Below are 22,150 nucleotides of genomic sequence, written 5' to 3'. Positions count from 1 at the left end.
CATTCTATATGAAATTTCTCATCTAATCAAAAGGTTGTCACCCACCATCTGAGAAAATCAGCATTTGTGTCGGTCAGTGGTGGATTCGCATGATATATGCACATTCTGGCATATTTTTTATTTTTTCTTGTTTTATTGCCCTTTTAGAGCCTGGGACTATGAAATCCCCCAACAAAATGACTAGTTTATCAATAACTCATATTTACGTGTCTTAAATTATTCAACTTGTTACCAATAATCAATGTAAAAAAAAATTGAGATGATCCGGGTAGATACTTGATTACAGTGGCTTGACCGAACTTTCCAACCCAAATGTCCGACTGCACGTCACTTAAAAAAAAAAATGCTTTTATTCTTCTGTGCATCAGATTATTTTCACTAAAATTTATTTACAAATGGGGCACAGTGATATATAATAGTATAAAAAAAATTTGAAAACATGCATGGCTTTGGTTTAGAGTAATTTTGCATTTTTGTCCGACTGCACGGCACACTTTTTTGAATTTGATTAAAAAATTAATTTTCTTAAAATTTTTTAAAAATATTTTTCCAGATATTTTATTAATTTAGAAGGCAGTTAAAACAGTTTTGGAGAATTTAGAGAGCTTTTTGTTACTCCCAGAATTGATTGGATTGAAAATTTACATGCAAGAATTTGTTCGATAAATCTTCTCTCTTTTCGTGCTTTTCAGCATCTGACAGTCACTGAATAGAGCAGTAATAAAACAAGGACAAATGTGTCCACGAGCAGCGTCCTAAAGATTTTGTCGGCTAAAAAAAAACAAAAAAAAAACAACTTCCGATATTTCGTCACGTGCCTTGATTAAGCCAAAAGCGAAACGCATCATAATGTCTTTAAGTATTTTCGATATATCGTGTATTTACAAAATAAATAATGTATTTACGAAATTACAATACGATAAATGGAATTATCTTTAAATAGTAACGTAAACTTTAAAGCAAATGTCCGAATATATTTAAAAGTTCATGATGGACACTCTCAAAAGGCACCGTCTATGTGAGGATGTGTACATGTGGTCAGTATTTAAGGAGATCCGGATCTTGTATATACAAGAGCCAAGTCCTAGAGATTAAAGTTTTGTCTTCACAAGACGAACAAGAAGAAGAACAACGCCGAGCTCTCTATGAGCAGCGTTCGCTACGTGAGACGCTGCTAAAAATAGGTATGTATTATTTCTTAATAATCCCAGAAATTGGTATTTTGATTATTAGATTAGTTGCCAGAATAAGTTACATACTATGACCTTCATTTATTTTGCCAAAAAAGAAAAATTAGGTTATTTCATTGAAAACTCGCAAAACCATCAGAAAAGCAAAACCATCCCTTCTTCAAAGTACCATATTTCGGTATATATGTAATTAAGCTATATGGTTTTTTTGTTCTGAACTCAGTTAGACTTACACTTTCAGGAAAATATAGTGAGAAGGCAATGGAACAAACTTCATTTTTTGACATTTTTGAAACAGTGGTAACCACTTACGCTCAGCCTATAACTAACACATGGCTATGAATATTATTACAACTAACACATGGCTGTGAATGTCATTATAACTAACACGTGGCTGTCAATATCATTATAACTAACACATGGCTGTGAATATTATTATAACTAACACATGGCTGTGAATGTCATGATAACTAACACATGGCTGTCAATATCATTATAACTAACACGTGGCTGTGAATATCATTATAACTAACACGTGGCTGTGAATATCATTATAACTAACACGTGGCTGTGAATATCATGATAACTAACACGTGGCTGTGAATGTTATTATAACTAACACACGGCTGTGAATATCATTATAACTAACACATGGCTGTGAATATCATTATAACTAACACATGGCTGTAAATATCATTATAACTAACACATGGCTGTGAATATCATTATTATAACTAACACATGGCTGTGAATATCATTATTATAACTAACACATGGCTGTGAATATTTATAACTAACACATGGCTGTGAATATCATTATAACTAACACATGGCTGTGAATATCATTATAACTAACACATGGCTGTGAATATCTTTATAACTAACACATGGCTGTGAATATTTATAACTAACACATGGCTGTGAATATCATTATAACGAACACATGGCTGTGAATATCATTATAACTAACACATGGCTGTGAATATCATTATAACTAACACATGGCTGTGAATATCATTATTATAACTAACACATGGCTGTGAATATCATTATTATAACTAACACATGGCTGTGAATATCATTATAACTAACACATGGCTGTGAATATCATTATAACTAACACATGGCTGTGAATATCATTATAACTAACACATGGCTGTGAATATCATTATAACTAACACATGGCTGTGAATATCATTATAACTAACATATGGCTGTGAATATCATCATAACTAACACAATCGATACATGTCGCCTGCTCACAAGAAGATTATCAATCCGTAATTCAGAGAAACGTGTACTTTGCGCACACCGAAAATCTTCTGCTGTGTATGGTGAGAGATGAAAGAGCACCCATACGCGAGTTGGTTCTGAGGAGAATATTGAAGGCACGGAAAGAGAAAGATGAGACAGATTGTTCGGTGTGGCAATTTGTTGTTCCAAAATTGAATGTTGATGCGAAGGGTTACACGGAAATCGTGGAGTGGATGTCGTGTAAAGTGACAGAACCACCGATATTGCGGAACATGACGAATGATGAACTGTGGGCATTAATAAATGAAACTGAAATCCCATCAGTAGACTTTCAGCGTTACCCTTGCCATACACAAGCCGTAGAGCACGGAATCAAACTCGTAACCGAGGCGTCAAAGTTAGTGTGTGGCGAGTCATCGAGAGACGGATTGATCAGAAATAGGCAAAACTCAAGGAACAAGATGGCAAAGTTTAACACCAAGAAAGAATATAAAATGTGATTTTCTGACATTGACTGCATATTTACTAATGGCAATCACTTTGATTAACTTTTATCAAGTTAGTTTTATCTGAAATATCCATATTTGTTTATTTTTTTTACCGTTTGGTCATATTTGAGAGACTTGGGCTACCTGAAGTCATTAAAGAAATTATATAAAAATTTAGTATATCACGTATTATTATGTGTTGCATCTTTTAAAAACTATTCCAGACCAAAAATATGAAAATTACAAAAAATATTCATTTTCTCTCCACCCTCGTCTGCATGTCTCAACTGAGAAGCCATCGAGAAACTTGGTTCATTTGGCCACGTTCATCATGCGTGTGTATGCACCTATGTGGTTTGCCATCAAAAGCAAGCCATCATGCAAGGACGGAGCTTGTCATGTGTTTAACATGAGTCAGAAATCACGATACAATGGGACATACCCGCAAAACCAATATATAATTGATTTCTTAACATTTTCAGATTTCACCCCTGATTTTGACAGTTATTTAGTCCACATGATCCGTTCCTCCAAACTCAAATTATATTTCCATTATATACTTCAACTAGAACGGGCACTCAGTAGAGCACATACCTTCGCCAACGCTACATTTTGCCCCCCCCTCCCCCCAGAAACCGTTGATTGTGAGGGTATTTAATCCCATACCACATCTGCCATCTCATATGCGTTATGATGGCTTAAAAACATTAAATTTCCTGCTGTTTGACACTGATTCACGTACATTGTACAATTTCTGTATGAACTCCCTGACCTTTTTGCGTGTCGGTGTCAAGTCAATCTGATGACAACTGGTCACATTATAAGAAATCAAATATTACACATCACAGGATAGGGAATTGAATTCTAAACATTTTGAATCTACTTACATGCAAATTGTATAAGAATTGACCGTGTTATGATAATAAAGGTCGTTGACCCCCCTGACCTTTGACCCAAACCGCTAACAAAGGTAATGACATCATTGTGTTATATCGTATATCACAAGATTGGGCATTGAATTCACAACATTTTGGCACTGGTTGCATGCAAATTGGATAAAAATCGACCACACTATGGCAAAATGACGATTTTGACCTTTTCATGACCTCGACCTTGACCTTTGTACTCTTAATTTTGTAATTGGTATTGGAGTGTGGGGAACAGAACAGTCAACATTTTGGTGTTGGTTTCATGGAAATCGGATAAGAATTGACCGTGTTATGACTAAAACCGCACATTTTGCAATGTCGTGACCCCCCCCCTGACCTTTGACTCCCAACCGCTAATAAGGGTTATTACGTCATTGTGTCATGTCACATATCACAAGAAGGGGCATTGAATTCTGAACATTTTGGCATTAGTTGCATGCAAATTGGATACAAATTGACCGCGCTATGGTAAAAAGACGATTTTGACCTTTTCATGACCTTGACCTTGACCTTTGACCCGATCGCTCCCAAAATCTAATCAAATGGTCCTCAGATAATAACCAATCATCCCACCAAATTTGCTGCGATTCAGTTCAATACTTTTGGAGTTATGCGAATAACAAACAAACACACATATTCACAAATACATAAATAAATACACAGCCATCAAAACATAACCTTCGCAGCAAAGTTTGCGAAGGTAATTAGTCCTTGGGAGTAGATTGTGGAGAATCACCATATCTAATATCGCAAGCGCATTCCAACGACTGATTCACCGACTCACTCACTCACTGATAGTAAAGATCGCTGCCTTCCGGGTGACGTAGAAAACCAAAATTTTGTGTGCCGATGGACATCGAAGCTGATACACTGGGAAAAATCACAGAACCAGCAAAAAACATTCTTAAATGAAAATTAATAAATACAAAAAATAAATCAAGGTGAGAAACCCGAGACAATGGGGAAGCACGGTTCGTTATTGCATACAATGTTTAAGCGTAACTGCTTGTAATGCATAAAATCACTCCAAGCTCCTAACTTGAAAACGATTGCACTTACAGAAGTGACGTATACAGAGATTTGTAGGTATGTAGATGAGGCATTCGATGATATGAGTGAGGAAAGTGGAAAAAATTTTTTGAGTGCTTTGTTGTGAAGAAACCGTTGTAGCCTGTTCCAAGTCAAAGCGTTGTTCAGCAGGCCAAAAACAATGGTGAATTAAGACCCCAGCGAGGGAGAACGAGGTAACCGAGGATGCGCCTTGAGAAAGGATAATTAAATGAGACCGTTAATTGTCTTTAAAGGGGGTGTTTAAATTTACCCAAACACCCAATTTTCAATCATGCACTCCTTTAGAGTTCCCTTAGTATGCATGCAAAGTTACAGGCTGCTAGGTTTCATGATTTTAGAGTTATGGAGGACACACACACACACACACACACACACACACACACACACACACACACACACACACACACACACACACACACACACACACACACACACACACACACACACACACACACTGCATCAATGTGGACACACATCGTAAGTCACTATTATTTAAGGCATCAAATCAAGAGTCCACCACAAAAAATTATGGTTCCAATATTTTTGTTTTGAGTTGGGTGAAGAAATACGATTTCCATCAAAAATTTACAATGGTTTGGTGTTGAGACAAATGTGTTAAGATGATTAAAGAGAAAAATGGTGACATGAGGTCCCCAAAAATGCTTTAACCTAAAGGTAAGGGTGAATCTGTCTTGAAATAATTTAAGCCCAGGCAATGGAAAACTTTTGGCCCTTTTAAATAGCATTTTCAAAACATTTCTTCTTTGTCCCTGAGCTGCGATTAACCAATGCATTTTTGCTAAAATGATTTTCAACTTGATCTAAGCACTTAAAATTCAATTTTTGTGAACTTGCAAGTGATATGCCTGCAAAGTATATTCTGTATAGGCAACGTCCAAAACCAATACTTCATTAAATCTTGCTCACTTGGTATTTTTGAGGAACTTTTGTTGAATGAGTCATTTATTTATTTCCCCTTCACAACAATGAAAGCTTTGTTTATATAGAATGGGAGCACATTACGATTCAGTATAATATTACTTTCCATTCATTGTGTTTTTCTTTTTTCCTTTGTGTTTCTCTTTTTGCAAAGCAGTGAATGGTCAAGTGATACTCGTGTCCAAGAATGGCTTTTTGGTTTGGCAGTTGAGCGATCAAAAATTTGGCCCTTAATTTGCCACTCAAAAACCACCATCTCAGTAATCATACACCATATATGCTGATAGCAGGAACAAACTAGGCCAACCAAGGACTGTAGGGAGAAGGGAAGAGAAGAGAAACTTAATTTTTATGTCCTTTTGTTACAAAAATATAAAAGGGCGTTATTACAGTGAACTCAAATAAACCAGAACCACCAGTTACAGCCAATTTGCATAGGAAGAAGCATAAACCACATGAACAAAATTAAGCAAACAAAGTAAGCACAAGAAGAATGTAAATTTTAGAAATTGAGTATCAAGCGGCCCTCAGATACTTTATAGAAATCATTCGCACACCATAGCTTCTCAAAATGCTCCAACTGACTGGAATGAGAGAAGCAGTGAAATTCAAGTTTAATTTGGCTTTCACAAAGTGCCTTAAAAATTACCACGGCATCCGTGTTGTACAAATTATTCTTCAATTTGGACTTTCTGATCTTATGAATTGCCAGCTTAGCCTGGGAAATGAGAAAATTTGCCAGAACTGCCTTTGGAAGGCAAAAGGGACCACTTGGACCAAAAGAAATATCGAAAAACTAAAATCCAGAGAAAGGCATGCAAATAGCACTTTCAAAACCATAAATATGGGGGTGGGGGTGGGGGGGGGTTAAGTGGTCACATTGAATGTATGCGTGTGACAGTTTTGACTTGTCCACAAAAAGGACACTGCTCGCTTATCGCTTCTGAAAAGCGGTAGATAAGTGAGTTTGTGGGCAGTATCCAGTGTGCAATTTTATTGAAGATCACCAGAACGTTTAGTCACAGGTTTCTTATAATGCTATTGCCAAATAGGGCTGAAATTTGGGGTATGTGGCAGGACTGTGAACCACTTACAAGGTGCGGGGGTGGACGGAAGGAAAAAGGGCTTTCAGACATTGTAAGTGCAGGATTTTGCGGTTGTTGCTGGAAAAAGAAGGAGAGCGGCTGAAATGAAATGGTTATGAGTTTGTATAAACAGATAACTGAAGATTCAGGAAAAGGCAAAGGCATTCCTTTCCCTCCCTTTTTGTTGGAATTTGAGGAGGGTAGAGGATGATTCCACCGAGTTTGGAAAGTACAGTACGTATGATGTACTGCTTTTAAGCACCTGTTTAACTTGCGACAGGACCTAATGCCGATCGCTGAGGCGAGAGGGCAACACTTAGCCATGTTCCATTGGTGTTACTTTTAAGGTGGTGTACCTTAGTGAGTGAAGCATTGATAAATTTTTGAATGAAGGTCCTATTCTTATCAAAGCCTTCAAAAAGTATGTTGTGAAACAATGGCTCACTTAAGAACATAGACTGCTCATACTGTTGCGGGGCCGGGTATCGGCCGCGAGCACGACCACCAGATGGAGCAGTAGAGTCGGCTCCACCGATCACCCGGAATGTATAGGTCGTCACCCCGGATAACTCTGGAGCCGACGGGTCCCTTATCGGACCGAAGTTCGCCAATATTTTGACGGCGTGAGGTGGGATCCACTTGTCTAACTCCAATTTACCTAAGTACTCACGCCGTCCAACTACCGGGGAAATTCACCCTCGACGATGCTCGTACGGAACGAGTCGCTAGCGTACTCAAACTGTGTGTGACCCGAGCGGATGGTCACCGAACTTTCGTCGGTCCAAATGTCCCTTTTACAGCGGCAACAGCTTGGCTAATTCTGCAACACGCACAGTGTTAAACCAATAAAAGAAAAACAAAAACGAACTGATACATTTAACACATGGGTTTATTTATAATAGGTGGGAAGGAGGGGAGCACAAAAGAAGCAGAGTTATCACGACTAATAGAAATGAAATGCAAATAATGTACAAGGCACTTAACAGTTGCTACTTAAAGATGGGCCCAAACACAGAAGTGGACCCCAATGGTCTTTATTGAAGTCTTCCAGCTCGAGAAAAGGGAGCTGGAGACCAGAGCCTGCACTTGAACCTGTCCACCCCATGTGGTCTTCGACGATCCGGCTCGACGGGACTCAAACCCGCAACATGATGCCACTCCAAGCACCAGGGACGGAGGAAAAGCGTCGGACGCCAGGTGAATGAGACGAGAGACGACCCGAGCACTGCCAAGCTGACCAGACCAGACAAGTCGATCTCCGGCACCTCAAACCTGATCACTGCCAAGCTGACCAGATCAGACGAGTCGATCTCCGGCACCTCAAACCCAATCACTGTCAAGCCGACCAGACCAGACGAGTCAATCTCCGGCACCTTGAACCCGATCGCCCAACCCTGACGCTGACGCTGATGCTGACGTTCACCCCCTTTCCAAGGCCCTCGCGTTTCTCCTGCGGGAGGGGGTGTCGTGGGAAGGATCACAGTCTGAGACGTCTCGCCTTCCATTGGTCCGGGGTTCGTGAGAAAATCGATGTCTGTGATGTCTCACGCCTCCCATTGGTCGGGGGTTCATGAGAAAGTCGATGTCTGAGGTGTCTTATGCCTCCCATTAGTCGAGTATTCGTGAGAAAGTCGATGTCTGTGGTGTCTCACGCCTCCCATTGGTCGAGGGTTCGTGAGAAAGTCGATGTCTGAGACGTCTCAACTCTCATTGGTCGCGGGGAACATTCCATCTCTCTGGGGCGGAGTCGGAGCTCTGGTGGCCGAGGAAACTCCGCCCACGTACGTGGTCCGACGCACGTATACAATGGCGTCGGTGTGAGGAAGCGAGGTGAAGGCGTGTTGTTGTTATAAGGGGTGTAAAAATCCTAACTACTAAAATAACACACAGCACATTTACATTTATTCACCCATTAGACTAGGGGATGGATTCTAACTAGAAAACACATACTTATTGAAATAGCTAAGCTATAGGAACCTGAATGCCTGTGTGCTCATGGCTTCCAGATTCGCAACAATATGTACTGAGGTCCCGAGACCAGGTAAAGGCTTGCAAGATGTTTAGTTTACTTTGGTAAAAGGAAGGCAGTGAAGATGAATCAGCAATGGTTAGGTCCATTTGGAAAAGTTCATTAGTGTAACTGATGTTCTCCACTGGATACAGGATACAATGGGCAAGGTCTCTCCAAGGCAACAAAGGCTCATGCAGGAACTGCCAAATCGTCCAAAGACGGAAGGCCATGATTTGGCGCTTTACGTTGATTAGTCCTTGGCCACCTTCAGACACAGGTAGGTTCAAATTTTCTGGTCGCAGCTCGTGTTTTCCAGACCAGAAAAATTGGGGAGCATGCTTCTGTTTCATCAACAAACAAAGTTGATGGTTGCAGAGCCAAGACCTTGTGCCATAGAATTGAAGTAACCAGGGTATTTGTTACTAATGCCCTGCCACGGTTGGACAGCTTGCAAAGTGGCCTTTCCATTTTAACAGAATCAGTTCAATACGTTCAGGTAAACTTCCCAGTTGTGCTTCACAAAATCACCAGGACCAAGAAAAATACCCAGAAATTTAATACCATCTCTCCTTCAAGTGATATTAACAGGGAGAGATGGTGGTAAGGGCCCTGTCACACCTTGACGTTTTAGCCAGCGTATGGCAAGGTATCAAAATGTATGTAAAACGATGGCATACGCTGAACTATTGATGTTTTTTTCCAGTTTTGGACGTACTCATACCGAGTTGGACGTATGCATAACGTATTAGTAAAGTACACAGAACGTTTCGATAACATATAGATAACTTATATCAACGAATACTGAGCGTGTTGTCGGCGTTCACAACCTATGCCCAACGATAGTCTAACTTATGCATAGCGCAGCAGCGTATCGCCGACGATCACGTGGCGTAGGCTATTAATAGGCTGCGGCTCGACGATTCAAATCATAACCGCACTAGACATCGAAGTGTCAAGCCGCAGTCACACCTTGACGTTTTAGCCAGCGTATGCCGACGTATGAAAAATTTGCCGAATACGCTGGCACACGTCGAATACGTTATGGGTAAGTTTTGTATATGTTAATAGCACCCTGAAGCACGCTGGCATACGTCATAGTACGCCGAGTACGTCGACAAATTTTCAGCATGTTATAAATTTTTTGACATACTCGGCGTATGACACACGTTCCGCATACGCTGGCTATAAGTTGTAGGCACGTTACGCGATCGTTGACACACGTCGACACACGTTACTTGTAAGTTACTCATAAGTCGAAAACATGTCGAGGTAATGGTTAGCGTTAGTATTCCAGACTCCCTGGTGTTTTTTTTTCTTTTCTTTTTTTTTCTTTTTTTTCTTCGGTATGATGGTGATGTTGACACTTCGATTTCTAGTGCGGTTATGATTTAAATCGTTGAGCGGCAGCCTATTAATTATATTATATTATAACCGCACTAGAAATCGAAGTGTCAACATCATCGTCATACCGAAGGAAAAAAAAAACAAAAAAAAAGCAACAACCAGGGAGTCTGGAACACTGACGCTAACCATTACCTCGACGTGTTTCGACTTATGAGTAACTTACAAGTAACGTGTGTCAACGATCGCGTAACGTGCCTGCAACTTATGGCCAGCATTATGCGGAACGTGTGAGTCATACGCTGGCATACGTCAAAAAATTTCAAGCATGGAAAATTTATCTAACAGCTCGGCGTACTACGACGTATGCCAGTGTACTATGACGTATGCCAGCGTACTACGACGTATGCCAGCGTGCTCTTAACGTATACAAAACTTACCCATACGTATTCGACATGTGCCAGCGTTTTAGACAAATTTTTCATACGTCGGCATAAGCCGGCTAAATCGTCAAGGTGTGACACGGCCTTAAGGGAGGGGGTGCACAGGGGATTCTCACTGCAGTGCTACTGTTTTTCCCCAGTTAATCTTTGCAGATGAGGCTTTGATAAACAGATCTACACCATGCATCATCCTAGTAATGGCAGTTGAATCATTGATGCAAACACGCATGTCATCAGCATAAGCACTAGCCTTAGTAGGATGGTTTAACTTTCAAATTGTAAAGCCAGACAAAGACTTCTGGGAAGTGTTCAAGAGGGGTTCAAGAGAAAGGGTATATAAGGCACCTGAAAGTGGACAGCCCTGCCTTACCCCTCTTTCAATATAAAATGGGGGCACCAGTTCATTGTTAATGTTGAGGAGGTTGGATATGTTAGAATAACAGAGCTTTTTCCATGATTAAACAAAGGGTCCAAAACCAAACTGTTGCAGTACTTCAAGCAATTATCTATGAGAAACATAATCAAATGCCTTTTCTTCATCCAAAAAAACAAGACCAACGTGCTCCTGATAAATGTTAGAAACATCATTCACATCAAGAATGACAGAATTGTTGTCATGGATATTACAACGAGGAACACTGTGTTTGGTCCATGTTTACAATGTCCATTCGGAGGGGTGAAAGGTGCAAAGCAATGGCTTTGGAAAAAATCTTGAAGTCTGTGCAAAGTAACGATACCAGTCTCCAATGGTAAATAAGCAAGGGATCAGCTTTTTGGGGGAGCAAGGTAAGTACTGCTCTTCTGTAGCTCAATGGGAGGTCATTTCAGGCCCAATTAAGTCCCAAAATAGTTCAAAGAACTCTGATGGCAGTCCATCAAGGCCAGGTGATTTTTTTTCTTTTCCAAGGCTCTTGAGAGCAATAGAGAGTTCCTCAGTTGTGAGTGGCTTTTCCAGGCTCAACCTATGCTCTGGGGTGAGGGTACAAATACCGTCAAACAAATAGGAGACATCATTTATATCAACCTCCGTTGCTTTGTAAAGCTTGGAGAAATAGTTTGGCTTCCATTTTGATTTCTTTGGGGTGAGTAATGACAGAGTTATCAGGACGTTTCAAGGTGGTAATTTGGGGGTGAGGAACCTTCATTCAAAATCAAAGAAGAACCAAGTTGGTATATCCAAGCATTTGAAATGCTGAAACCGTAGTCTTGTTAGGGCTCCGTGAGTTTGGTTTTCAATTGTATTATGAAGGAAAGCATTCTTTTCCTGCAGTTTCAGCTTTTGTTGGGAGGAAGAATGGGTCATTAGGTTTGTTTGGATGAGTAAAACTTATTTTTCCAAACTAACTTTTGCTCTATGTTCCTCCTGTGCAGTTAGGAAGCAAAACTGTTGGTAAAAAAATCTGGAGTTGGGCCTTTACGTTATCTCAACATCGTCACAAGTCTGTAAAGCGGTGCTTAGAATTAAAAAAAATTAGACCATACATTTTTTTAAAGGCATCCCTAAATGAGGGGTTTTCCACAATGGTGACATTAAGTTTCCAAAACGAGTGGTGATTGGGGAACAGATGTCTGTGGTAGCTCACAGTAACCAGGTGGTGATCTGAGAAGCCAGAAGGATAAATTCCTTGAGTAGGGGAGAGGTTTAAGAAGGGTGAATTGACGTAGAACCGGTCGAGCCTCACTAAGGATACCTTGTTATTGGCAGCCTTAGACCAAATGAATTGATGTATCCTGATGTTCTGTAACCACCAACGATCATGGAGGCCAAAGGTTTTCGCTATCTCAGCTGTAATTTAGCTGGTCCAGGATGGGGTTCTGCACCATTACGGTCAATATCAGGTTGCACAGTGCAGTTGAAATCACCCTCCATTATAATGCACCTTTGTAAGTCGATTTGCCTCAGGTAAGGGTCTAATCCAGTGTAAAACAACTGTCGATCTGTGCTGTATGAAGGGGCATAACCATTTAGTTGAGTAAAATTGATATTGTTAATAGAAAATTCCAGGGAAGTGAAATTCCCGAGAATTATATTTTGAAAAGAGAGTTGTGATGGATGAAAATGGGGGTTCAGCAGAAATGTGACTCCTGCAGTACAGGAATTTGAATCTCTTAAAACCGCTGTTCTTTTCATCATACGGTTTCATTCCACATGGGCTGTTGGAGTTGTTTGGGTTTCTTGCAAAAACACTATGTCTAGCTTTTTTGCATTACAAGGTTTATCACTTGAAGTTTACAGAGCTGGCTTGCCCCACCATTGATGTTTAGGCTACCAAAAATCATTATTTCAAATTCTCTTTTTGCTTTAACAATTTGCTTTTTTACTCGACCGCACTGAGGTTCCGTGAAGTGGTAATCACTGGGCCGACAGATCGTGTTCCTCGCCATATTAATAAAGCCATGTAAATCGGAAAAATAGTCTTTATTGTTGATGTGTCTTTTTGTCTGTAGGTCTGGTTGATAAATTTAAGAATTTTAATTGGTGAGACATCAGATTCAGTATTTGGGGGATCTCTTCAATGTCATCGGATTTCTCATCAGACATGTCAGAAGCACTGTCTGGGAACCTTTCGATCACTGGCTCCTGGGACACCGGAGTAATCTGTGGTGTGCAGATTGTGTCAGCCTGCACTGTTTCTGTAGGGGCAGGTTGAGGGGGAGGTTTTAATGGAACCTTGGGTAATGTGGGGGGGGGGAGGGGAGATTCTGCATTATGTTGGATGATTTGAGATGAGTCTCGACCAAACTCGTCATCATTTGCACAAGGATTTAAGGCATTGTGGATTTTAACCTTTTCTGGAGATGGCGCATGCAAATCCTCCATAATAATCTGAAGGTCCATGTCAGCTGCAGGCACAGAATCTACATTCTCATCCACCAATAGCTCATATCGATTACTCATCGATATCTGATCAGTTAAATCCGGAGCTGTGTCCAATGTTTCAGACTCTAAAACCATCCTCTTTTACTTACGAGGTGAGGGCACATTCTGAGGTGTTTTCCTCTTTATTATTGAGGAAACGAGTGCAAAACCGTCCCAAATGTTTTTGTTATCAGAAGTTTTCGATGTTGATGGTACATCGTCTGAGACAGTAACTGCAGTAGGTAGTATAACAGTATCAGGGTGAGCAGGGGATGCAGTGTCAACAATGGAGGTTATCTGCTTGTCTGCAGAGGGGGCAGTTTCGGGACAGAAACGTTTTAAATGACCCTAGTTCCCACAGCCAAAGCATTTTAATGTTTCTGTCGATGCATATATTTGATACTCGTGATTGTCAACACAAAATTTAAATACTGTGTTTAGTACATTAGCCACGTTGGATGTAGGAAGCACCATGTACACCTGCCACTGGAAGGACATTATATGCTTTGCCTGCTTGCTATGGCAGCCCAGAGGTAACATTGTGATCTGGGACACCACTGTACCAAACTGAGATAGCTCGGTTAAAAGTGATGAATTCCGAATGAATGGTGGAACATTAGATAACAGCACTTTCACGGCTGGGGTGTCAAGTGGGGAAGCAAGGACAAAAGTGTCCATTTTCGGGAGATAACCCAGTTGCGACGATTTCATGTACGAACTGCTCTTCAGCTACGAATAGCACCACCAGGTTGTTCATCCATGAAACTGCATGGATTTTTTTGAGCCTGACAATGTTACCAATCGAGATAACGATGTCTTCCACACTGACATCATTAGGAGGAACACAGACCACGCCATGTTTCCGTGTATGGGCCTCGAAGGCCGTGTCCCGGGAATGTGCCGACATTTTTTACATTGAAGTTTCCCCCAGGCTGTGCCTAATTATGGAGGAAAAGAGATAGCGCTTCCTGTAAGAGAGAAAACGCCACTTGGTGTATGTTATGCCGACGAGAAATTGACGCAATCGGGCACAGCTCACAATAAACCAATGAGAAAACACGGCAATCCGTTAGGGTACTGATAAAACCCTCACCTTTTACTGAAAGCTGTGGATTCCGTGTCTCTCTCGCTCTCTCTCTCGCTCTCTCGCTCTCTCGCTCTCTCGCTCTCTCGCTCTCTCGCTCTCTCGCTCTCTCGCTCTCTCGCTCTCTCGCTCTCTCTCTCTCTCTCTCTCTCTCTCGCTCTCTCGCTCTCTCGCTCTCTCGCTCTCTCGCTCTCTCGCTCTCTCGCTCTCTCGCTCTCTCTCTCTCTCTCTCTCTCTCTCTCTCTCTCTCTCTCTCTCTCTCTCTCTCTCTCTCTCTCTCTCTCTCTCTCTCTCTCGCTCCTCAGATGGGGTTGAGCGCCAAGAAAGAGAAGGGTAAAGGAGATTTGGAGGGTGGGGGGGGGGAGTGTCGGGTCTGTTGGAAACAGAATGGTGGGGGCCCAACCAGAGAGTAATGATGTGCAGCAAACCAAATAAGAGGAAAAAGAAGGGTGAAGAAACTGACGTGAAGCGGGATAGAAGGGTCGACAAACAGAGCAGCTCGCAGCTTCAAATAAACCTCGCAGCCACCATTACACCACACGTAAAGTACCAGCGGCCAGTAGGTAGAGAGAGAGAGACAGAGACAGAATTTTAAATTTAGCCAGGAGTGGTGCACAATGAATGGCCTGCTTTGGAATGACGCTGTTAGGGTTAGCAGTCAGGGACAAGCCAGTTTACTATCTTTCAAAATAACTACATACACTGACACAATGATTATGCCTGCGATGCATCAGAATGACAGGATGTAATTGGATCCTATTCCATCTGGAATATTGTTTCATAACACAGGCACACCAAAGGCTTGGCTTGATTTCCCTCATGCATCCTAATGTCTGTCTTTTATATAATTATGTGTTCATTCTCATCTGTTAGTCTGGGGCACAATGTTATTACAAATGTTAAATGGATTTATTTTAATATCATTGTGGGTGTCGAGCAAGTGCATGAGCATGTTAAAATTCCCCATTTGAGCCAGAAATGGTAGTTATACACTTAGCGGTCGAGAGCTCCCGCTTGTTAACCAAGGGCTGTGATGTAATATGCCTTACTATATATTTAGGTCTGTGCCTAGTCTGTGTATTCTGTAAGTGCTCCATTTGTATAAACTTTCAATATACATTTGTGATTTATTTTGTATTTGACTGTAAATGGTATTTTTTTTTACCAGTGGAAAGAATATGGGAAAGGCTGTAACCCCACTTTCCAGTGCAATAATGTCTGTAGAATTGGAAAAATGATTGCTGAATAATTGCTCATCCATTTTAAGCTGTGGAAGTGAAAACAGAGAAAGATTCTCACCTGTGGGATGGTTAATATAAGGACAGAAATCGAATCCCAAAAAGTAGATTTTAATGTTACGCAATCTGCCGATTGGCGAACTGTCGAGGTTGGGATTAATCATCCAGGATCTGGAAGGAAACGTTAAAACCTCTTGCTTAAGGCCCTGTCACACCTTGACGTTTTAGCCAGCGTATGGCAAGGTCTCAAAATGTATGTAAAACCCTGGCGTACGCTGAACTATTGATGTTTTTTTAAGTTTTGGGTGTATAATAACGTGTTGGACGTATGCATAACGGATTAGTAACGTACACAGAACGTTTTAATCACATATAGATAACTTATACCAACGAATGCTGAGCATGTTGTTGGAGTTCACAACCTATGCCCAATAATAGTCTAACTTATGCATAGCGCGGCAGTGTATCGCCGACGATCACGTGGCGTAGGCTATTAATAGGCTGCGGCTCGACGATTCAAATCATAACCGCACGAGACATCGAAGTGTGAAGCCACTGTCACACCTTGACGTTTTAGCCAGCGTATGCCGACGTATGAAAAATTTGCCGAACCAAGCTGGCACACGTCGAATACGTTATGGGTAAGTTTTGTATACGTTAAGAGCACGCTGGCATACATCGTAGTACGCTGGCATACGTCTTTGTACACCAAGTACGTCGAGAAATTTTCAGCATGTTGAAAATTTCTCGACGTACTCGACGTATGACACACATTCCGCATACGCTGTCATAAGTTGTAGGCACGCTACGCGATCGTTGACACACGTCGACATACGTTACTTGGAAGGTACTCATAAGTCGAAACACGTCAAGGTAATGGTTAGCGTCAGTGTTCCAGACTCCCTGGTTTGTTGTTTTTTTTTTGTTTGTTTTTTTTCTTCGGTATGACGATCATGTTGATACTTCGATTTCTAGTGCGGTTATGATTGAAATTGTTGAGCGGCAGCCTTTTAATTATATTACATTATATTATACTAGTACGTGCCCGTAAAAAAAAATAAAAAAAAAAATAATAATAATAATAATAATAAATAAATAAACCACACAGGCCGTTTCTTCGCTCTCGCGTGCCTGTACGTGCGTGACCCGGAAGTTCGATATTATTCGCAGTTACCATTATTCGCAATTTAGTTTTAATACCCAATTATTCAATTAGCGCCAACGTATTTTACCTTTTCGCAATGTCGTGGCAAGGAAAAACAAAAAGAGAAGAGAGAGAAAAAATTTACTTCCTGATTCGGAGCATACCAGCACTCTGATGTTCCCGAAATTTATACACCGTCTAATATGAAAACGATCATAAGTTGGGCCATTGTGTTTATCTATAAATGCGCATAAGAAATCGAGAAATTATAAGAATACACGGTCATCACTCTCCGGAAGCCCGTACGTTGTAACCCGTAATGGGGAACGTGGCTGTGCTTCCCTTCCCCATCGGCCACGCCCACGCAACAACGTGTCTTCCTATTGGTTTGGTAAATAAATGGCCATAACTTGGGAAGCACTTGTCCGATTAATATCAAACCTTGAAAAGGCACGTCCTCAGCAATATACCTGGCAAGTTTCAATTAGATCGGACCAGAGGTTGTCGAGAAACAGCGGTTACACACACACAGACACACACACAGATTGCTGGAATTATAGATAGACTATAACCGCACGAGAAATCGAAGTGTCAACATAACCATCATACCGAAGAAAAAAAAACCAAAAAAAAAAACCAGGGAGTCTGGAACACTGACGCTAACCATTACCTTCACGTGTTTCGACTTATGAATACCTTTCAAGTAACGTGTGTTGACGTGTGTCAACGATCGCGTAACGTGCCTACAACACGTTACTCATAGGTTAGAAATAAGTTTCGGGTATGCTAAACATTACCTTGACATGTTTCGACTGATGAGTAACTTACAAGTAACGTGTGTCAACGATCACGTAACGTGCCTACAACTTATGGCCAGCGTTATGCGGAACGTGTGAGTCATACGCTGGCATACGTCGAAAAATTTCAAGCTTGGAAAATTTGTCTAACAGCTCGGCGTACTACGACGTATGCCAGCGTACTACGACGTATGCCAACGCACTTCGACGTATGCCAGCGTGCTCTTAACGTATACAAATTTACCCATAACATATTTGACGTGTGCCAGCGTTTTCGCCAAATTTTTCATACGTCAGGCATACGTTGGCTAAATCGTCAAGGTGTGACAGTGCCTTTACCTGGGGCTGTTCAAAAATTACGAAACGCTATCTTTTTCCGGGAGGCACGTACAGTGCCTGCTGACAGACTTGATTAAACCTTACCAATAATTTTTCTTTTACAGTCACTACATTTGTTGGGGGCCCTCATCGTGAGTAACGCTCGACCCAAACAATGCCAATGGAAATCTGATGCAACAAACCCGGGCAGTGTATAATCAGCAGAGGTCTACAGGCCTGATTAGTACAGGCAAAATGTCTGATGACCTCACACAAATTGCAACAAAAGCAAACTCAACATATTTTGATTCCTGGATATGTCCTCAGTGACAGAATAAAAGTCCTAAGGGATCCTCCAGGGGGAAAGTCCTGAAATCATGGAAATCCAATATGGCCTCCACCTGGCTTCGGGGAAAATGAGAAAATTGTAAAGATTGATATTTTAATATGTAAATATATGTTTTTCTGCATTCTAATTGTTTCTAGTTATGGTCAGTATATTGATATACAAGAATAATTATAAAAAAGTGAAATGTATTGAGGGTAAAATAAAAAATTATAGCTTTTTTGTCCAAAAATGTCAATTTTTTGTCCGGAAAAAAAAAAAATTTACCTGATGCTGATTTTGGCTCCTGGACAAAAAAAAAAGGAACATTGAAGACACATGATGAAATCAAGTCTATGGCAATGCAATATAATTCTGTAAATCATTGAAACGTGACAAAATTCACAATTCCACTCGGGGCAATCACATCTGCCTGACGAAGGTTTCGAAATGAAAATGAAAATTCGCATTAAACTCAGAAACTACATCCATTATAAACCTACTATACATGTTGAGAAAAATCAAGCGCATTAAAGTTAGAACTCGACAATGTTGTCATCATCCTCATCATTGTCACATGGAGTGTTTGTGCAGCCAGAGCCCCTGCAGTTTCCACAAGCTGGAGTGCACTCAATGTTGTGCTTCTTCCATGTGCATCTCATGGTGCGACATTCAGCCTGGCAGTTGCACCTAATGACACGTAACATCTTTTCAGGAGCTGGAGCTATTGATGTCTGAAGTGGCACAAAACCCTCGTCACACTTCTGCCAACCCCAGTCTGTCAGAAGAAGTTCATATGCACATCCCTTCCATTCTTGGACTTGCAGATACACGCGCAGGCTGTGATACTTTGCTGCTTCTGATGTTGGTGGTAACGTCTGTGGTTGCACGTGAGAGGAGCTCGAAGCCACCTTGTCCCAGCACCGCTGATACCGGAGGGTGTCCAGGGTGTCAGTTGACTTTCCGTTGAAGATTATCACCAATGTTTTTTCTCCTGCGTCTGCCACATCACATTCGGAAGCTGGATATGTATCAAAAACCTTGGCCTGCTCACGGAATGTGTTGTTTGCTTTGAACTTTTTGAGAGAATCTCCCTTTCCAATCCCATGAAAACGAGATGTCGTGTCGCACCCAAGAACTGCATGTAGAAACAGTATGTGCTTGCATATGTCTGTACCAATCATTTTCTTCGTAGCCTTGATGTTCCAGATGCGAGGCTTCTTCGTGTTCTTTGGCTCGGGACAAAAGAAGAGGTCATGGGATTCGAAGCTCGCATGGTAGCATAGGAGGACGAGGAGGTCTGTGTCATCACCAACTAACACAGTGTTGGTGACAGTAGCAGACTGCACGGCCTTCAGTACAATCAGGAGATCAGCATCCCCTGAGGCATGGTGTTTCTCACAGTTCTTCTTCTGAAGCTCTTCACTCAACATAAAAATGAATCGCTGTTTATTCTGCCTATTGGCAAGAAACTGTTCCTTCTTCATTGTGAGATGCATGTCAGCTGTAAATGTAAAAGTAGTGCCAGCATTCCCTTTAGACCGTCTCTGGTGTGTCATGTCCTTCGTGTTGGTACTCTCATAACCATCAAACACGACTCTGGCATCTCCGTACTTCTTTGTTACATAATCAGTGTACTGGTGGCATATGTCTCTGTATGTAGATCCACGAGACCATGGAATGCGTTGAACAAGTGCCCCGCCATCCAAAACATACTGTTGCCCATCATTGGGGATATCGGCTGGGACATCGGATCCAAGAAGATCCCAGATGGCATCAGCAAAGACTGGCTTGTGTGTTTCTCGCAGCTGAAGAGAGGAATCAGAGGGCTGGTGGATAGCTGCACAGTTCATATTTGAAGGCTGACTACAGTTCTTCTGCTGTCTGTGCAACAGTGATCAGTCTCTGGAAGAGGAGTTGTGGGTCAACCTGGACCTGCTCTCCATCAATCTTGACAGATGACTTCATGCCGAGGGTGACAACTTGGTCTTTCCTCTTAAATTTGTACTCGGCAGGTGTTTTCCCATCCATATATTTCAATATTTTGGCTCCTACAGCATGTGCTGTATCGACGTTGACGGTGGGGTGTGCATGAACTCCAGTGGCAATGTCCCTCAGACGTGGATCACTACTGAATGAATTCCTTTCCTGTAAATACTGAAGAGCTGATAGTGTGTCCTTCCAGTCCCGATATTGTCTTGCCTTGGTCATGTCCTTCTTCTGCTCTCCAGTGTTGTAGTTCACACCTGTGAGCTCCTGCATTGCCCGGTTTATTTCTGCACAGGCAGGCATTGATAATAGCCTTACCAGTCGTTGTTGTTCTGTCATTCCTCGCCCTCGTGTGAGCCCCCCGCTGGTCTTCAAACTTCTCATCAGAACTTGTTCGATGATCAGGTCAGATGAAAGACCTGCCCACAGGCAATCACTTTGTCGAACCACATGGAACCCCTCATCAAAACATTGTTGGACATTGGGATGTTGAGTTTTGAGGTTGGACTGGACATCTGCTGCAGATACACCCTCGCATATTTGGCATACAGGTTGTGGCCCGAGGCTGCCAGGTAAGGCAGCATTTCCTGGATGGCCTGTAGATGTAGTGCCCAGTTCCCAGTGTTCCCAGGAATCACTGCCCAGATTCCTCAGGGCAGTGCTCTGCCCGGATGTATTTGCGTAGAATGTCTCGCATGTCCATATACTGAACCCAGAACGCTGCAGTTCTAGAAGATATCTTTGCAGACTCGGCATGCTTCTGAATGTGGTCTTTGATTTGTTTCAAGATGTCAGACTTGCATGCTTCTTCCACAGACAGTGTCCCAGCCATCAGCTTCTCATCGAGGGTACAAGCTTCGTTGAAGTCTGGATTATTGCTTAGATGTGTATGCTGGTCATGTAGCGGCCTTGCAGCTGCTTCGGCTAAGTCTGGATATTCATTCCCATTGCCGTCTGATGTTTCAGGTAGGCATGGCAGAGGTGCATTGAGCACATTTGTCAACAGCAAGGCATTGAGTGCTGCATCAACAATTAGGTGTGCACGAACTGCGTGGGCAATGGCCTTGCCACTAAACATATGAATCACTGCATTAGGGGCATATATCAACTCCAGTTCTTGAAGCCCGGATGACACCATGAGGTGTCCAATACATCCGAGGAAACTCATCTCTGCGTGGAAGCCGCCCAAGCATAGGACAATCCCTTTCAGATCACTTCCCATAGGCTCCGAGTTGATGATCATGAGGGCCTTCCACCAGAGGGGCTGATCAAAGGTGATTACTGGAGTGACACCGTGACGTCGTGCATGTTTACTGACAAACATCAGGGTCGAGTATATGCATGTGCTGTCAATATTGCATGTGCTAACAAATTAAAATTGTGTGTTAAATCTTTCACCAGAGGATAGTACTAATGTCCCTGTATCTGGAAATATATAGTATGTATGCCTGGGGATACATATGTTCTTATATGAACAAACTTTCTCAAGTCAAATTATTTTTTAGGGAAAAAAATATTGACATTTTTGGACAAAAAAGCTATAATTTTTTATTTTACCCTCAATACATTTCACTTTTTTTATAAGTATTCTTGTATATCAATATACTGACCAGAACTAGAAACAATTAGAATGCAGAAAAACAT

General features: G+C 41.6%; 1 protein-coding gene across 4 annotated transcripts in view; it reads left to right on the top strand.

The window, feature by feature from the left end:
* The window catches only part of LOC147020169 (kinesin light chain 1-like), a 114,140-nt gene that overhangs the window by 1,443 nt on the left and 90,547 nt on the right, over positions 1-22,150 (top strand). The window lies entirely within an intron of this gene.

The sequence above is a fragment of the Eptatretus burgeri genome, chromosome 9, assembly GCF_056783735.1.
Source record: "Eptatretus burgeri isolate ZD-2024b chromosome 9, Ebu_testis_v1, whole genome shotgun sequence".
NCBI classification, from domain to species: domain Eukaryota; kingdom Metazoa; phylum Chordata; class Myxini; order Myxiniformes; family Myxinidae; genus Eptatretus; species Eptatretus burgeri.
The sequence above is the reverse complement of the archived record's forward strand: the minus strand, read 5'-3'. Positions and strand labels throughout refer to the sequence as shown.